At 37.0% G+C, this 19,772-nt stretch overlaps 1 protein-coding gene across 3 annotated transcripts in view; it reads right to left on the bottom strand.

Moving 5' to 3' along the window:
- The window catches only part of TRPS1 (transcriptional repressor GATA binding 1), a 255,001-nt gene that overhangs the window by 229,499 nt on the left and 5,730 nt on the right, over positions 1-19,772 (bottom strand). For 2 of the 3 annotated variants that reach the window (XM_075825805.1, XM_075825807.1), the window contains exon 2: positions 3,232-3,302. The exons of the other annotated variant lie outside the window; for it this stretch is intronic. The gene's annotated coding sequence lies outside the window, so the exon portion shown is untranslated. The remainder of the gene's footprint in view (positions 1-3,231; positions 3,303-19,772) is intronic. 3 annotated transcript variants of the gene reach the window in all.

The raw sequence follows: 19,772 nt of genomic DNA, 5'->3' as shown, positions 1-19,772 counted from the left end.
GGAGGTTCAAAATTCATAACATCTCGTGCCTCACATTAATAACTGAAAGAAAGCAGTTTTTTATTTTATTACAGCGTAAACATGAATGACGCTATAAATGTGTTATTACGGTCCTGACAATACAGAATATGTGTATATTTTATGTATTGAGACTTATTTTAATGTTTATTGTAAAAAATGTGTGTATTTTTTTATTTAACATTACCTTTTTTTTTACTTTAATGTATTGCCTTTTCCCTTTATACTGATTGTACACAGGCTGTTAGGACATACATAAGTATGCCCTAACAACAGGAAATATGGTCAGACAGCCCTGAGGTCCTTCAATAGACTCTGGGCTGTCTGCCCATATATGGTATGTCCTTCGATTGCGTCACAGGGGTTCCCCGTGACTCGATCCAAAGGGCATCCCCCCTTCTCATTTACCCCTCGAATGCTGCGGTCAGCTTTGATCGCAGCATTCAGGGGTATAGTGGCGGAGATTAAAGGTTAGAGCGGGGATGCGACTGTGTAATTCAGCCATTGCCCAGCTCCTGACAATAAGTGTGCGCGCGCGGTCAGCATATTGTGGTGTGGGCGGCCCTGAACTAATGAGCGGCGGCGCAGGTACTGAAGACAGAACATGGGGGTGTTTTTCAGTGGCGGCAATCATTAGTGCAGCGCTGGTCGCATCACATCATGCTGACCACGTGCGCACTTCTCAGGACTCAGAAACGGGACAATGGCAGTATTACACAACCGCAGCCCCGCACTAACTACATTCATGTGTTACTACATTTAGCTGTGCGGCCGCACAGCTTAGTATTGAAATACATAAAATAACGGTATTAAACAGTTCCAAAGTGCATGGTATCGAAACAGTATCGAAGTTTTGTTGCATCGTGCATCCCCACTAGGCATAGTGTATCAGTTTTGCGCGGCGTGTTCATATAACCAAGACACGGTAAGGGCTTGTCCACACGTAACGGAATTGCGGACGGAAAATACGCAGCAGAATACAGTAGCAGTGGTTGGGAATTAACAAATCTCATCCACACGCTGCGTAACATTTCTTGCCAGAAATTCACCTGCGGTGCTTATTTTTCATACCGCACCGTGTCAATTCCTGCTGCGGATAGTGGACTGAATTGCTCCTAACATTGAAAAAAAAAACGCAGCGGAATTTCTACTAGTTTCTGTGGAAATGCTGCAGAAATTTTCTGCAGCAAATCTGTTACGTGTGGCCAAGTCCTAACTTTAGACTTTTGAACTCACATAATCAACAGAGGTCACACAATAACTACCTAAATATGACATTATTACATTAGTATTACATAGGGCGGATAGAATCGAAAATGCAGTTTATTACAATAAGACATAAGTATTCAATTATATTATATTCTTGTCGAAAGAGACTGCAAATAATGGGCAGGACCACAAATGTCTTTTTTATGGCATCCCATCATAGAGAGTATAAGTGCAAGGCTACCTGACATACTGAATTAATCATCTATACGTACATCCTAAATGCTCAAGTGAGCTGCTGACATGTTCTCCACAGGTCATGAACTGTAGGTGCAATTACCCACCATAAATATTCCTCAATATGGGTTAAATCTAGACATATAATCTATAAAACCTGAGCATGTTCTGTGTTGTCTTTAACCCTTTAGTGACCAGCCTATTTGAGGTATTAATGACGGAGTGATTTTTTTAACGTTTTTTGACTTGAAGCTCCTGAGCCCGATGCAAAATCTATTTTTACATTAATGGATGGATATACTATAGATTTAAAGTGTAGTTAAACGTTTGACAACCGTCTGACATGTCATAGTGACATGTCAGATGTTTGGATTGGTGGCGGTCCGAACACTGAGACCCCCACCAATCGCTAGAACGAAGCAGTTGAAGTACTTGTGTGAGCGCTCAGCCGCTTCGTGTCTATTCGGCTTTTTCCGGAAAGCCGTTGTATCGGGGTACGGGCTCAGACTTTCTATTGAGTCCATACACGATCCATTTATTTCCGGAAAAAGCCGAACACACACGAAGCGGCTGAGCGCTCACACAAGTACTTCAACTGCTTCATTCTAGCGATTGGTTCGGGGTCTCCGTGCTCGGACCCCCACCGATCCAAACTTCTGACAAGTCACTATGACACGTCAGAAGTTTGTCAAACGTTTAGCTACACTTTAGAAATGTATATAAAATATATATCACAGTGTATATGGCAAATAGAAGTAACTTATATGTGTGTGTGTGCTCTTCCGGCATGGTTACATGAAGAAAAAAAAAATAGGTTTTTAAAAAACAACAACAAAACATACAAGTTACTGCCTAACCTAATTCTGAGCAAAATGCGAATAAGATTCTTTATTAATTAGTCACAAACATGACATTGCATAAGCTCAAGTCCTGATAGAAAACTCTGGATTTACAGAATTGGAGAGATCATGAGATAAAACATACACATGAGCAGCATAGCATCAAAGCGTAATTACATTTATGTAACATACAGTATGACGTTCTTGTATACGGAAGAGCAATTATTATATCAGTTGCCTTGACATTAAACAAACAAGCTGATATGAATTTCACATGTAATCATATAAACAGATTTAAGGCAGATTACGAAGGCCGGCAACGCAGACATAGGAAAGGGGGGAACGTTGTTTTCTTATGCTTTTTTTTTTTCTCTCTCTTTCTTTCTGAGAAAAAGGAAATCCTTACATCAGACTATTCTGACTTTCTAGGCGCAGAAGGATTATGGATTTAACCAGGGAATACACAGGAAAATTGTAATAGGAATCTGTCTAAAATAATCCATTGTGATTTCTGGATAAACGTCTCTGCATTATATTTTACTAAGTATGACAAATGGAATTTTAATATCCTTATGTATTTCTACAGTACCGTCCCCATTTATATTGTTTTTTGTTGTTTTTTTAGATTATTAGCATTATTATTTTTTATATTGATTTTTTGTTTTTTTGTGGGTTGTTACAAATATTGCCCTGTGTCTTGTGTGGGGATGCAGAAGGCAGTTTTTTTTGGGGGGGGGAGGAAGCAGGCTACATATATTCTGTTCTGTAAGGGGGTGCAGAGAGATTGAATAAATATTTTTTATTATTTTTAGGGAAACTTCATATATTCCCTCTGTCTTGTCTAGGGATGGGAGGCCAAAAATATTTTTTTTTTCCCTTTTTTTTTTTAAGATACATGACGTCGTATTACAGGCAGGTACGTAGTACTTACCCTTGTGACGAGGCTTTCCTTTGCTTAACCGCCGTATCTCATTTTGTAAAGAGCGGAGTACAGTGTCAGTGCTACATAAGAAAAAATGATACATTACCACTCAATAAAAATAAAATAAATAAAATTTTCTCAAATTAACTGCTCAATAAATAACATTACACCAGATACATAACATTATGTACATATAAATATTTAAATTATATGACTATTAAAATTATGATTTTTTTTTATTTATTTTTTTATTTATTATTCTATAAATAAAATTTTATGTAAAAAATAATCATAAGAAATTACACCATATATTCAGTCATTGCAATCCCATTAAATGCTTATGACAAAGTCCAACCTTCCGTTGTTTCATACATAAGTGTCGGTTTTCTTGTGGTTTTGCAGCAATTTTAATGTATTTTATAATATATTTCACTATTTTATTTTTTATTTTTTAAAAAGCTAATAAAATATTAGCTTTAAGGCTATAAGGACCGCGACAAAGCGTCACGTATGAATACAGTCTGAGCCCATATTTCTCGTTATTGATATTTACCAATATCCTTAAACCTAGTCATATCACTGCAGCTTAAACTTGTACATTTTTGTACAACCAAGCACGACTATGGTTTTAATGAAAAAATTGGTCACTTGAAAGAAAGTATGTTGAATAAAATGGCAAAGTCTACTTAGGCACATACTTTAAAGAAGGGGGGTAAAATGCAACAATGAGGATGCCATCTGACCCTGGTTGACCACCATTCCACCCTTTTCCAGTCTGGGAGGGCCAGGAGTATGTTCAATCCTATGGAAGGGGCAGAGTGACCCTTTGTACAATTTCTGTTCTTATCCTTTGTTTGCTAAAGTTGCAATACATGGGAAGTAAGAAAACATCATCACAAAGACGATAAAGAAGATTTATGATGAGACTGACCCGAGCTGGGTCTCACCTCTCCACAAGCCCAACAACAGCCTAAGGGGCCGCTTCATTGGCACATATGGCCTCGTCTAGAGAGTACATTTTGGCAGACAGCCTGTGAGAGGGGATTTGTATATGGTTGGCCATACTGTAGCTTTCCATTTACACACAGACGCCAACATCTGAAGAGTAAATGACGGGAAATAAACAAAATATCACCAATATTGTTCGTTTACACTAAAAAAAAAAAAACGCTCAAATGAATGACAAAATAATAATCAAAATCTGACACCGCAAACAGTTATATCTTTACACGTGTAACTGGATAATCAAGGAACACTGTAGCTGCACAATCCAAATTACAAAATTTAGCAAAACTTTCCACTGCTCATGTAATTAGGCAATCAGTGGATAAGGCAATTATCACATTCCACAGACATCTCAGGTTTACTTCAATATGAGCGTAGTTGTAACGACTCAACTTCACAATTTAAATTTCTGTAAGACAGAAGTTACACAACCTTTTTATTCTGAAATCACGGTCACTAAAATGTCTACTTACAATAGTAAATTGACCGATAAAATAAAAAAAAAAATTTTTTTCAGCAGAAAACTTGGTCTGGCTATATATATATATATATATATATATATATATATATATATATATATATATATATATATATATATATATATATATATAAAATTTCCAGTGTGGAAGTGTGACTCTACTTTAGAAATCAAAGTGTGACAGTATTGCCAGTCTCACAGTCTTAAAAATATACAACATATACAACGTTGCAATATCTTAAAAATATACAGTATATGTAAAAAAAGCAATAATAAAAATCAATAAAATAGGTGTATACCATGGATTATTTAAAAAAAAAAATTAAAGTAGACCATAATAATAATAATAATAATAATAATAATAATAATAATAATAATAATAATAATAATAACTGTGCTAAGATTTTAGAGAAGCCACTTAAAATTTTAATTTAGTACATTAAATAGCTTTTATATGAAAGTTCAAATTGCTTCATTTGGTTTACATTTAAAAAGCCATATAAGTAGTGTATAATTTATCCATTAATGCTGAATTAAGTACGCATCCCCTTGCCAAACATGGCAATCAATGTGTTTGATCAAGCAACAGATTACAGTTAAACTTTATAACAATCTGTCCTCACTAGTAAATTTTCCTAGAATTATAATCACGAGTTTTAAAAATGTGTTATTGAAGACTTTTTCTCTTAATACATTTTTTTTTTTTATTCTAAAGCTGTCCCAGTAGTTTTAGATAGGAGAATTATATATTTCCAGAATTAAAGCAGAAGGTTAAAGCCCAAAAACAAAATATCAAAAAAAATGAACGAGAAAATAGTGAAAAAAAATAATATTTCTCTGCATTAAATTTTTGGAAAGAGTTCTTCCAGTAGAACATTACTGGATTCTACGTGATATTAAGGGTATGTTCCCACAGGCAGGAGATGCTGCAGATATTCTATCAAGTCTATGGCACAAAATTCGCAGTATAATTGGACATTCTGGGGACTTGAAAGTCACACTGCAGAACATTTTCCGCACAAATTTTCTGCGTTTTTTTTTTTTTCCTCAGCGTGTGGCTGAGATTTGCACAATCGAATTCACTTTGCTGTTACTTTATGTTTTTTCAGCACAGAATTCCATTGCGGAGATTCTGCAGTGTTTACGCTGTGTGGGAGCTTAATTCTGTTTAGTTGAACCAAAGTGGGTGCGGGTCTCAATACAGACTTTAAAAAATACCTGTCTGACATAGGCCTAAGGCCAAAATATCCCGGAAGATTTTACCCGATTTATAGTAGGATTAAAGGAGTTGTCTCAGAATCCAGCCCGGTGATTTGCTGATCGCCACACATTCTCAGATACCCCAGGTGAACAGCTTACCCTGAATGCCCACCATATAAGACATCGATGTGACAGGGACATAACTATAGAGGTAACAGTTGCCCCTGGGCCAACATTATTATAAATGGCACACGGTAGGTGGAAGGCCCCATTAGGATTTTGCATTGGGGCCTAGGAGCTTCGAGCCAGAAATGTTACACAAACATTTCGCAGAATCAGATTTTAAGATCCACTTGATCAACTTCAGTGATTATATTTGAAATCTAAATAGGTCATAGAATGACATGAATCCACTGGGGCTTAAATATTATATAAAAGAATCCAAAAACATAAAAAAATCCAGGACCCCATTAATAGCCAGATAGATAGGTATACTGAATATAGATGGTCCTCAGCCGCCTCCGGTTTTACTAAACAATTTTATTACATTAAAGTTCATTTTGATTTGTGGGAGATTAGAAAAACATGGCTTCCTTTTCCCAGGCAGTCCATGGGCCGTGTCCAGCGTTGTAGCCCTATTCACTATTCCTAATGTAACTGTATCACAAAAAGGTAAAGTCATCCGGTCATGTTGGCAGTTGTACTGTTCAATATCTGTATTGAGATCCTACCCAGTGATCGGTCATGTTAGGGGCTGTAGAGCCCTAAGTCTTTTGAAACCACGACCATACAGATGTAGCAGTACTAAGTTTCTCATTTGGTATAATGTGCATCGTAATTTATTACCAGCAATTTTTTACTTCAGGTAAACCTACTGTGGTATCGTCCTTCACAAGTTATCATGGTGGAAAAGTTTACGGTCTAATGAGAAATCTAGCTCTGCTATTTTCCGTATGTCCAGTGCTCAGGTAATGTTGGGACATGTAGTGTCTTATGTTTGTATGGAGTATAATAGATTTGTATTATGTTCATGTCTAAATCTGAGTTGAGAAGTGTAGAGTTCTATGTATGATAAAATTGTAATATAGTCATGCCGAGTGGTCAGGTCATACCCGGAGGTGTAATGTTCCATGTATAGAGTATAATAGAATTGTATTATGGTCATGTCCAATGGTCGGGTCATGCCTGGAGGTGCATTGTTCCATGAAGGACTGGTATTCGAGAGAATGGGGCCTTGGGCAACAAGCAAAGTAGGGTCCATAGCTTGTGCATATAATATCAGTCCACATGATACCGACATACATTGCCAAGATAATGATGCAACATACAGCCCACATAATGCCATAATAGTATTACACAAATAATACATCCTTATAAAGACCACATAATACTGCAATTCAGTTTACAAATAATACACCTCTAAATAACCATCCTCGGGGCCCCCAAATACAAGGGGCTCTAAGTAATTGCCCAGTTTTCCATCTCCTAAAATTGGTCCTGGTTCATGTATAGAGTGTATAACAAAATTGTATTTGGACCATGTCCAGTGGTCGCTTCATGCTCGGAGTTGTAGTGCTCGATGTCTATATATATTATAATAGCATTGCATTATGGTCTTGTCTTGCTAGGAGTTACCATATTTTTCGGTATTCAAGACACAGTTTTTAGCAAGAATTAATCTTGCTAAAAAGTCCCTGCGTCTTATAGTCAGCAGTCAAGGGACCCGGCTGTGCCGGGTCCCCTGACCGCTTCCTTACTTAACGCCTTCCCGACCCATGATGTGCTGGCACTTCATGGATCGGGGAGGGGACGATGTTTGGAGCAGAGCCCGCTCCATACACTGTAGGTGTCAGCTGACATGCTACTTTAATGATCAGGAACAGCCATGGCGCTGTTCCTGGCCGTTTAACTAGTTAAATGCCACGGTCAATAGCAACCGCTGCATTTATAGGGGTTTTCCCATGAAGGAAATAAATGACATATCCACAGGATATGTCATAATGTCAGATAGATCCCGGTTCCTCCTCTGGGACCCGCACCTATCTATAGAACGGGGCCCCTAAACCCCGTTCTATCTTACTCGGCTTCGCTGTCTCTCAGCCACTTCCTGGTTAGGTGGTCGGGAGTTACGGAAACAGCCGTGTGCTCACTGAGCTACGCTGTTACCATAACTCCCAAAGAAGTGAATGAAAACGGCGTACATGGTCGAGTTACAGAAATAGTGTAACTCGCTGAGCTACTCTGTTTCCGTAACTCCCATAGAACTGAATAGTAGTTACGGAAACAGAGTAGCATGCTACGCTGCTTCTGTAACTGCCATTCACTACTATGGGAGTTACGGAAACAGCGTAGCTCAGCGAGTTACACTATTTCTGTAACTCGACCATGTACGCCGTTTTCGTAACTTATCCATGTATTGCAGTCTAACGATCGCTGGTTCAAGTCCCCATAGGGGAACTAATAAAATGTGTAAAAAAAAAAAGTTAGATACATTTTCAGGAGTGTAAAAAAATATTAAAAGTTCAAAACAAAAACCTTTTCCCATTTTCCCCAAAGCACAATATAACAAAATTTTAAAAAATTGGTATCGTTGCGTCCGTAAAAGTCTGAACTATTACAATATAGCATTTTGCCTCGCACTGTGAACGGTGTAAAAAAAATAACTTAAAACCCCAGAATCGTTGTTTTTTTGGTCACCATAGCGCTAAAACAAATTAAATAAAAAAGTGACAAAAAAAATTGTATGTACCAAAACATGGTGCCAATAAAAACTACAGCTCCTCCCGCAAAAAATAAGCCCTCACACCGCACAATCGATAAAAAAAAAAATATAAAAGGTCATGGCTCTCAGAATGTGGTGACACAGAACTATTTTTTTGTAACAAAGTTTTTTCTTTGTAAAAGAAGTAAAATATGAATTTTTTTCTTATTTTCTAAAACCTGGGTGCGTCTTATAGTCCGAAAAATACGGTAAATTATCCTCTGCCCTTATAGCAGAACTATATCATTTATTCTGGTCATGGTGGGCCTCAATGATTATGATCAGGCGGGTCGTTCTGAGGTGTCACACTTATCTGGACAGAGACGTGCAGGAAATGTGTAGAAATCCACAGGCCCAGCAGCAAAAAGTCTTTGGCACTGGCTTGGAAATGTTGACAGAAAAGATGTAGATATCATATTGGAGGGCGTATAAAGTAAACAGATGCTTGTACCCAGGAGCACCAAGTGTCCCTGGAAAAATATCCAAACCTTGGCAGCCGCGCACTCTATAATACTTGGCCCAATAATTTTCTGCTATGTACAACTTCACGTTTCTGTTAAAATCTACTTGTTCTATTCACATTTTATCCTTTTATTTGATATTTTTCTTATATTTGGCAGAATGTAACATTATAATTGAATTTGGATCCAGCTCAATAAATGCAAATGGCAGCAATACTTGAATTATTCTTCCCAAACCTAAGCATTCGTTTGCTGCATGAAACCTAGTGGAAATTCAATCAAAATGTTTGATTTAGGGAAAATTTATAATGAATGATGCAAACATCTGTAATGTGGCTGAAGTCTGTCCGTGCCTATTGGGTTACAGTATCAGACCAGTATCAAGTTCTGCTGTGCAGTAAAAATGGATATTTATAGGGCTGCACCCAGTCTCAGAGGCATAACTTGAGGCTCCTGGGCCCCAATGCAAAATCTGTAATGGGGCCCCCCACCTAGCATGCGCCACTTATAATATTGGGGTCTTCTTATGTGGCTTAGGTGTTAAAGTGCGACAGCTACCTCTGCACTCCCTACACGTCCCTGTCCAATCTGAATACAGGATCACACACAGTCAGGATCTCATACAAAGAAACCCAAAAATATCAGGGAATGGTTAGTCATTTTGCAGAATTTTGTAAGAATTTGGTAATTCTGCTACATTTTTCCAGATCTGATTTAACCACAATCCCATTTCTTGCATTGCAGAACATTGCCAAATCTATGACCAATTCTCATATCTATAATACAATGCTTTATCCATGTAAGGCTCTGTTCACACAAGTTCATGGCTTCAGTTTAGAACAGAGCCACGACAGTCATGTCGAGTTTGTTTTTAAGCGAATATTAGGGAACACCGACCGACCATATTAACTTTAATGGATTTCAATAGGGTAACAGTATTTCTGACTGCACTATTTTTGGCATCAATAATACCAGAAAGGCCAACAGGACGCAAGTGTGAACAGAGCCCAAACAATGATTATAGACAACTTTATTTCGTCTTGTAGCACAATGAGGGAAACGGTCGTCTCTGGGATTTTATAGTTATATATGGTACTGCAAAATGGAAATTGCTATATACAAAAAATATATATATAATAATTACATTTTTAATTAAATAATAACACAAATAATGTGAAATTCCTTTAATCTGGCATCAATAGGACCAGATAGGTGGGAGATTAGGAGATATTTAGAATCATCAGACTGTCAAAACTTATTTGTAAAGGATAAGTAACCTTCAGCAAAATAAAATAAACATAAAGTCTGCTTGCTGCGTTCACATCTGGGTCAGGGCTCCGTTCCGTCGTTTTGACTGAAGGATTACCGTAGTCAACTTCGCTATTGATTCCGTCAAAACTACGGAACCCCTGCACAACTGAGACAAATGGAAACCTTTGGCACCAGATCCGTCACCATTGAAATCAATGGTGATGAAAATAGAAACCTATTGTTTCCGTTTGCGTCAGTCAGGGCTCCGTTCCAACGGAAAATTTCAACGGAACGTCAGAACGAAACCCTGATGCAGATGTGAACGCAGCCTAAAACTTTTTTTTTTATAACAGAGAAAGTTCCTAAGGCTTTGTTCACATCTGGGTTGGAGGCATTTTTAGGGGCTTACGTCGCTGATCCGGCAGGGATTACCACAGTTTACCAGATATAATAGCGCAGCATGCTGCGCTATTGTGTCCGGTAAAATCACGGACACCCCAACAGAACCCATTGTATTCAATGGTTTTCCTCGGTAGCCTGGCGTGCCCATTGTGCAACGGAACTGTTGCTTCCATTATTCTCTTGTTCTGCTCCACTGACGGAGCAGAAAAACAGAGATGTAAACCCAGAATTTCACAACGCACACGTAAACCAAGCCTAATGTATTCTCTCTGCGCAGTCTTCTACTTCTGGTCCTGTGAAACTCCACATTATATTGCAGGACTTTATGGATCATTGGATGCTAGATGAAAGTAATAATAGTATAACTTCCCTGACTATTGTGTTCTCTGGTAGCCATTTCTACATGGATTTGTAAATTCTATATTGTACACACTATAGGAATAGATAGATAGATAGATAGATAGATAGATAGATAGATAGATAGATAGATAGATAGATAGATAGATAGATAGATAGATATTAGATAGATAGACAGACAGACAGATAGACAGATAGATAGATAGACAGATAGATAGATAGATAGATAGATAGATAGATAGATAGATAGATAGATAGATAGATAGATAGATAGATAGATAGATAGATAGATAGATAGATAGATAGATAGACTGACTCTGCCTGTCTATACACAGAACTATATTTACTAGTGGTGACTACTATTACTTTAGACGATCAGATAGGATATTCATCTATTCTCATATGTACACCGACATCTATGCAAACCTCGATCAGGCTTCCTTCACACATCCGTTAGTACACGTTTAACTCTCTTCCATCAGAGGAAGAAAGGATCGAAAGATGAAATGGAAAGCAACGGTTCCGTTAGACTCACCATTGATTTCAATGGTAATTCTTTTGTTTCAGTTGCTTTCCGTTTGTCGCCGTTCGCTAGGTTTATGTTTAGTTGAACGAAAACAAAAGTTATGCAGACTGCACTTTTGCTTCCGTCAAAGAAAAAACGGAAACCTCGCGAACGGAGATAAACGGAAAGCAACTGAAGCAAAAGAATTACCATTGAAATCAATGGTAATTCTAACAGAACCGTTGCTTTCCGTTTAATCTTTCGATCCTTTTCCTCTGACGGAAGAGAGGTAGACGTGTACTAACGCTAGTGTGAACTTAGCCTCACGTATATAAACCAAGGTAAGAAGCAGGGCACTTTTATAAGTCAGTACATAAACAGTTTATAGGTCCATATAGACAGAGCACAAGTGTAATTACATACAATATAGATATACTTATTTCTATATACACTCATCGGCACATAGCAAATTAAAACAGGTGAATAATACGTTTACAATTCCTTTAAAAGGGTTTGATAAGCGTAGGTGGACAAAATGAAAATTTTTTCAGCTGACATACGAGTGAATCCTACTCATCCTATAGGTACTTGTACATGATATAACGACGTTGCTATATAGGAAAAATGATATATAACACACGTTACTACAAACGTTGTTTTGGCAACTACAAGGCTCAGCATGCTCAACAACCAAAACAGCCTGAGATTCATTATACAGACGAATTTACTACTAATAAGTCTTTACCAACTACTTCTGTGCACCTTACACGAAATATAGAAACTACGACTTACAGATAATGAAATCCAGATATTAAGTACAATCTCAGGATGATTGATCTCAACTCTACTGTTACAACTTCACTTACAAATAAGCAACTGTATACATTCATACTATAAACCGGCCACTACCTTGTAAAGTTACACCACTATATCATTTATAGTGTTGTATAAATACTGATGGAAACAGACAACAAAAAAAGAAAACAAAAAAAAGAACAAAAAACAATAAAAAAATAAATTTGCTAAATATTTAATATACATATATAGCTTATTTGCAAGTGAAGATGTAACAAGCTTATGTATATGTATTTATTTTAGAAAAATGGCACAAATATATGAAACAAATAGGTTCTGTGGTTTTACACAGGTCAGCAGATAAAACTAATGTATTATTGTGGTACAGAGCACCTATCCCATACATACAAAATAGTCATATATATATATAATGGCTAAATTAAATGACTAAGGCTGGATTCCTACACACCGTTTCTTGTGGCATTTTTTTTTTAACTTCACTTTTTTTCTTGGTTTGTAGCATTTTGGGGTTCAGTGGCTTTTTTTCCCCTCTTTAAACAGAGCATGCTTTGGGTTTTTGTTTTTTTTTGCCATTTTTCCCATAGGCTTCTCTGTAGAAAATTTTAAAAAAAGCATGTTCAACCCGTTTAAAAATAACAAACTGCACCAAAAACGCTTGAAATTCATGGCTTTTCTTTTATAAGCCTTTAAAAAGCTGGAAAAATGAGTGAAGGAGGACTTAAGCTATTTCTAAACTGCTAGTATAATATTCCACAATTTCATGCTTATACCAGTAATAATTTCCAAAACATAAGCACAAAAAAAGTAAAATAAAACAATATATAAAAAGTAATAATAAAAAATGTTAAAATAATATATATATATATATATATATATATATATATATATTATAATATAATATAAAAAAATTTATTTAAAAGTTGTACTTTATTATGTTACAAGTTCAGCAAGTAACGTTCACCAGTATTTATTTTCCAGTGTAGACTCTGCAAGCCTAAAGGCATTAAGCTCCTGCACATGAGATAGCAGAATTGACCAGTTTGGGCTTTGTATATGTATTATCAGCGATGATTTAAACACTCCACAACTATACTGCCTGCTGAAAATATTCAGATATCTATGATGTTAGATCACACTCGGGTTTTAGAGTTGGGTGAACGCCAACAGCCAAAAAAGTACACAAATCACAATATGTTACCTTTGTTCAAACAATACTCCTGTTCATTATATAACAGACTGCAGACATAATCTCTCACAAGCAAGGAGCTGGCAAACGCTCATAATAGAGGTGGTTTCAAATGGTTTGAGGCAAAACCGAAGGAAGCCATTAAAGAATAACCCAAGTATGATTGGACAAAGGCAAATAGACAGATAAGAAATAGAAGAAATATTACTGTGAAGACCTGAATATCATTAACAAGCAACTTCCTGAGGAAAAGAAAAATAAGCAGCAATATATTCTACTTGTGGATGGTCCTATTACAACCACAAACAATAATTAGAAGTACAAATTAGTCACAAGGGCTGGTTACAATGTACGAATTTGCTACAAAGAGACCGTTGATTATGGAGAAACATTTGAAAAGGTTCTAAAAATGTTAACAAATATATTAAATAAAAATGAAAAAATTTGCAAATGTGGAAAGTTCCAAAAATATATTTATAAGTGATAAAATGTTTTAGAAAACGAATGATTCACATGATTTTATTATAAATAATTGAAAAAAACACTTCTAAGGCTTGGAATAGAGAATATATTATGACTAGATAGATAGATAGATAGATAGATAGATAGATAGATAGATAGATAGATAGATAGATAGATAGATAGATAGATAGATAGATAGATAGATAGATAGATAGATAGATAGATAGATAGATAGATAGATAGATAGATAGATAGATAGATCAATATATACATGAAGAAAGGACTTGTACACCCACAAACAAAAGTAATAAAATTAAATAAAAAATTAAGTAATCGTAAGACACTTGTCAAATCCACATAAGACATAAATTAAATCATAACGTGCTACAAAAGTACAATATACCGACCATGTAACTGAAAATCTTTTGAAGTATCAGCGATAAAAAATTTCCGTCGGTCAGAAAAAATATTTTTGTTTTTACAAATTACTGGTATTAAAACCTATAATTCTAATATCTGTAGGGACGAAGTAAAGAAATATAAGTCTAATAATATAAAAATGTTGAGGTAACACCAGGTTGGGCGAGTGCTACCGAGTGAGTTACAAAATTACCTCAAAAGTGATACTGTTTTATGTGGGCATATTCATAAATCTATTCAGCACATTCATAAATGTATATGGCACTGACTTACACCCCAATATACCTGGTACTGTGATTAGGTCATTATCTGTAGGCGTCAATCTAACTAAAGGGGATCATAGAAATTACATTTTTGTTGGAAGACACCTGACGATTTTATTGAGATTCAGCTATAGTAAAAAAAATAAAAATAACATTCAGTTCAGGCCGGCATAAATTACAAAAGCCATGGGGTCAATAGACATGGAAATTGCTACTGTTTTTGAGCTTGTGTCTTAATAATTTCTATGAATGACCTGGACATTAAAAAAAAAGTCAAAATTGGTCTTGGAGTAGTCAACTTGCGCCCAGGTTGAATTTTTACTGTGTAATTCTTCTGAGTAGCCTAAAGACAAGCAGCTCCGTAGGCGTCTGGTAACCTTTCAACCCCCTCATACCTCCAATGGATTAAAATGCACATTCACAGAAGGACTATGTTTGAAGCATGACCATTTGCTTCAGTCTGATCTAAACACACATGATATCAAACTCGAACCCATATACTGCCACCTCAAATAAGTCATTAGCCACTGCCCCAACACCACGTTGAGTGGCCTCAATCAGGGGCATAACTAGAATATCCCAGAATGGTCGTTCCAGAGCTCAAGAAGATAAATTAATTAGAGAACATTTTTAAAAAAATGAAAAAGGAGTGGACAACCAGGAGTCTCGTTTTCTTCCAACCCTGCAAAGAAAATGGCAGCCAATTGAAGGTATCGTATGCTAACACCAAAAAAAGAATTGCCTTCTGTGTTTTCAATTTCACACACTGATATTCGATAATTTATCAGGTTTTTATGAAGTAAAACTATTTTTTTGTAGAAAATGAACATTAAAAGGCAACAAAAAAAAATGCAAGTAGAAGGTCTAAGGGCCTGTTGACATCAGCGTTGCCCTTCCGTTGTTTTTGACGGAACCCTGTCACAACGGTGACAAACAGAAAACTTTAGCAATGTTTCCGTCACCATTGAGATCAATGGTGATGCAAACGGAAGCTAAGGTTTCCGTTTGCCTTTCCGTTGAGGGGTTAACCTGACAGAAACCTCTGACGGAACCCCTCAACAGAAGGGCAACGCTGATGTGAACACAGCCTAACTCAGGGATGGACAATCATGTTGACTTTGGGAGCAAGAAAGGAGGGAAGATGTACAGATATATCATAGTGAAGATCCTTTTATATGGGCCAATGATCGGCGGACGAGCGGACATGCAAACTCTCATCTCCAATCACTGCCCTGTGTAAACAGTTCAGCCGACAAACGAGCAAACACTCATTTGTCGGCAGATCAGATCTTTAATACGTCCATAAAAATTGTCGCTTATGGGAAGCCCATCTCCCCGTGTAAACAGAGGATGTACTGCTGACAAGATGCAAATATATGGGGACAAATGATCGTATTGCCAATTGTTCATCAATTGTTCATCATTTGCTGGGCAGAATATCTACTCGTGCAAAGGCCCTTTTACACCGGCCGATAAGTGGCCCGGTGAAGCGAGCGCCGATCAACGAGACATCGTTGATCGGCGCTCGCTTGCTCTTGTCACACGGAGCAAAGGACGGGGATGAGCGGTCGTTACTCCGATCCCTCGTCCCCATACATTATTATCATGTCGGCAGCGAGTCTCCCTGTTTACACAGGGGGATGTGCTGCCGACAACGATAATATTTAACTTTTTTAAAACGATAAGAGCAGCAGACGATCGACCGTTTGCTCGTTCATCTGCTGATCGTTCCCGTTTACACAGGGCAATTATCGGCAACGAGAGCTCTATTAACGCTTATCTGCCTGATAATCGTCCTGTGTAAAACCACCTTAAGGCTACATTTACACGAGCGTGAAAGATTTACGAGCATATAAAAACGTGCGTAAATCTGGTCATGCGCGTTGCGTTATGCATCAGTGTGCTTTGCGTGTGGCATGTGTTTTTCACGCACTTGCAAGCGCTTCTTTTTTTTTCCAATGTAACTAACTGATGCATGAAACACAGACAGCGCACGTATGTCGTCCAGGTGCTGCCCGTGGTTTTCACGCACCCATTGACTTCAATGGGCGGCTAGGTGCGTGAAAACACAGCAATATAGGAAAAGCAGTGAGTTTTACGCAACGCACTCACACATGTGTAAATAGCCCTATTGAAATCAATGGGTCCGTGTGCTGTGCGTTATTTCAACGCACAGCACATGGACGAGATTCACGCTCATCTGAATGAGCCCTAAAAGGACCCTTACATTTGTCATTGAGCTGCTTCTCGTTGTGTTAAGATAAGCTGAAACCCTTTAGATAACCACAAAGAAAATATTGAGATGTCACGATGAGTTGTGATATAGGCAGTTCAGCTGCATTGAAAAAATGTAGCTCTGCTACTTCTGAATATCAAAAATGACCCTGTGACTGTATGTTGGCTGCTTGACACTTGGCATTTGTCCTGTCCTACTTTATTCTTTGACCAGGGGGGGTCATCAAAAACGTAGTTATAAAGGCTGAATCCAGAAACAAATGGACAAGCAAATAGTAGCTAATCTGAAGAGATTAGGTTATGTACAAGATCACTGTCACCTAGATCAGTACAAGCAAATACTACAAGGGAAGAAATCTTATCTACGCACACACACAAAGACAAACATACATATCAAGTCCTCCGATAAGATAATCACCGTCCAGGATTAGGAAAACATGGCTGCTTCATTTCAAAAACAGTACCACACCTGTCCACAGGTTGTGTGTGGTATTGCAGATCAGCCCTATTCACTTCAATGGAGCTCAGCTGCAATACCGGACATGACCCATGGGCAGATGGAGCACTGTTTCTGGAAGAAAGCGGTTATGTTTTTCTAATCCTGGACAACCCTTTAAATTCTTAACACATTTCAATATATTGAAGTATAATTTCTACATTTCATCTGAAAGGCCCCATTGTCTATCACCAAGGCCCATACAGGCAGCCCATACGTGCCGCTATAGGGAAACTACAGGCCCAGACCAACCTGCAATGAATGTGGTCTCCACAGATTCTGATATGTTGTCAAACTAAATCGAAGTCATGAAAATGGGATGGAGGCCCGGGTGGTTAGGAGTGTGGTGGTGTCAAGTAGCACTTGGGACTGCCTAATTTTTTAAGGGCCCCCTTGTATTCTATGTATACCACCACCTATCCGTCTAGATAATGAATTCCACACAGAAACACATGTATGTAATAAAATGTGGATAGCATGGATTCATTCAACACCAAACCCTAAGAGACATTACTAATTCCCTGAAAGCCAAAAATGCTCTTCATCCTATATTAAAGTGATACAAGCCCCATTTCCGTCAGAAGAACTAGACCGTTCTCAGAAACATCAAAGCCTGTCAGTCCAGTTTTCTGTTAATGTTAATACTAGTGTACTTATATCATAGCAACTGATATGTATAAAACGCTGAAAAGACAAATAAAAGAATAATAGCACATAATGATACGTCTATAAGACTTCACTGCTGAAGGGGTTGAGTTTCACCACTTTCCATCACATATGTAAGACTAAATTGCATAAATGTCACTCGCAATGGAAGGAGTTTTTTTTATATTTTTTGAGGTTCTTAACCCAGGAAAGCCTTGATAGATTTTTATTTCTTAGATAGGATCCTTATAAAGAAACCAAATATTTATTGAGCTCAAACCATAAGGAGTTTTACCAGCAAAAGCAATGAACTATTGAATTATAGTCTTCCAAGTAGGGTGGGGCATCACATTGGGTGGAGTGCCTAACCTGGAGAAATAAAAAACTGGCAACCGTCGAAGATGCCAATCCAGCTACAAACCCTGACGGAGAACATTATGTTATAAGCACGACGGGTGCCTTGTATGATAATTCAATTGGAATATTATATGTTGTCCTGGTCTTTCATCTGGGACTTTAGATAGAAATCTATATATACATAAAGTAAGGGGTAGATACGTGTCTTCAAGAGGGCGAAACGCGTTGATCAGTAGATTGACAGTCAGTACTCCAAATGATCTCAAGAAATCATTTTTGTGCAGTGAGCATCAATTAACCCTTAGTGTTATTCAGAAGGAGACAACTGTGGGATAAACTTGGAAGGATTTATGAAATAACAAGTCCTATGCGTATTATATACTGCATGATAACTGCCAATTACAGAAATAGATAGATAGATAGATAGATAGATAGATAGATAGATAGATAGATAGATAGATAGATAGATAGATAGATAGATAGATATGAGATAGATAGATAGATATGAGATAGATAGATAGATAGATAGATAGATAGATAGATAGATAGATAGATAGATAGATAGATAGATAGATAGATAGATAGATAGATAGATAGATAGATAGATAGATAGATAGATAGATAGATAGATAGATAGATAGATAGATAGGACTACAGCAACAACTAACTATACTGCTATCATTAGCTTGTACTTAGGTCACGAGTAAAAACTTTCTTACCCCTGATCTTTCACATACCTTCTCTATATAGAATGAATACAAGCTGGGTTTATATTTAAGAGCCTGCTAGTTACTTTTTAATGGACTTCTTTTGTTCTAAAAATAAGCCATCAAAAGGTAATTTTACTTCTAAAACCATTATGTATTTAAAAATAAAATCAGTTTTACAACTTTGAATAAGAAACGCAGACATTAAAGATGTTACAATAAAATTGCCATTTGGATCTCATTATATATCAGCCATTACAAGGAGCAAATGGAACGTTCCAGCAGAGCTCAGCGGGACATTTTTATATATAGTTTACATTTTTTTTTTTTTTTAAAGTATAATAATTCTAATAATAGTGTAATATTTTACAGAGCTTCATGTAGCGACTCAGGTTGCGTAGAGCAAGGAAATAAAACGAAATATCTCCTACTTTCTAATATCTTTTTATCTATATTCTGCTCGTTCGAGCGCCTGGCAAAAAAAAATTGTTGCAGTTAATCCATCAGACTATACAAAATAAAGTGACAGTCAGTTACTAAAGC

This window comes from Rhinoderma darwinii, chromosome 5 (genome assembly GCF_050947455.1).
Source record: "Rhinoderma darwinii isolate aRhiDar2 chromosome 5, aRhiDar2.hap1, whole genome shotgun sequence".
NCBI lineage: Eukaryota > Metazoa > Chordata > Amphibia > Anura > Rhinodermatidae > Rhinoderma > Rhinoderma darwinii.
The sequence above is the reverse complement of the archived record's forward strand: the minus strand, read 5'-3'. Positions and strand labels throughout refer to the sequence as shown.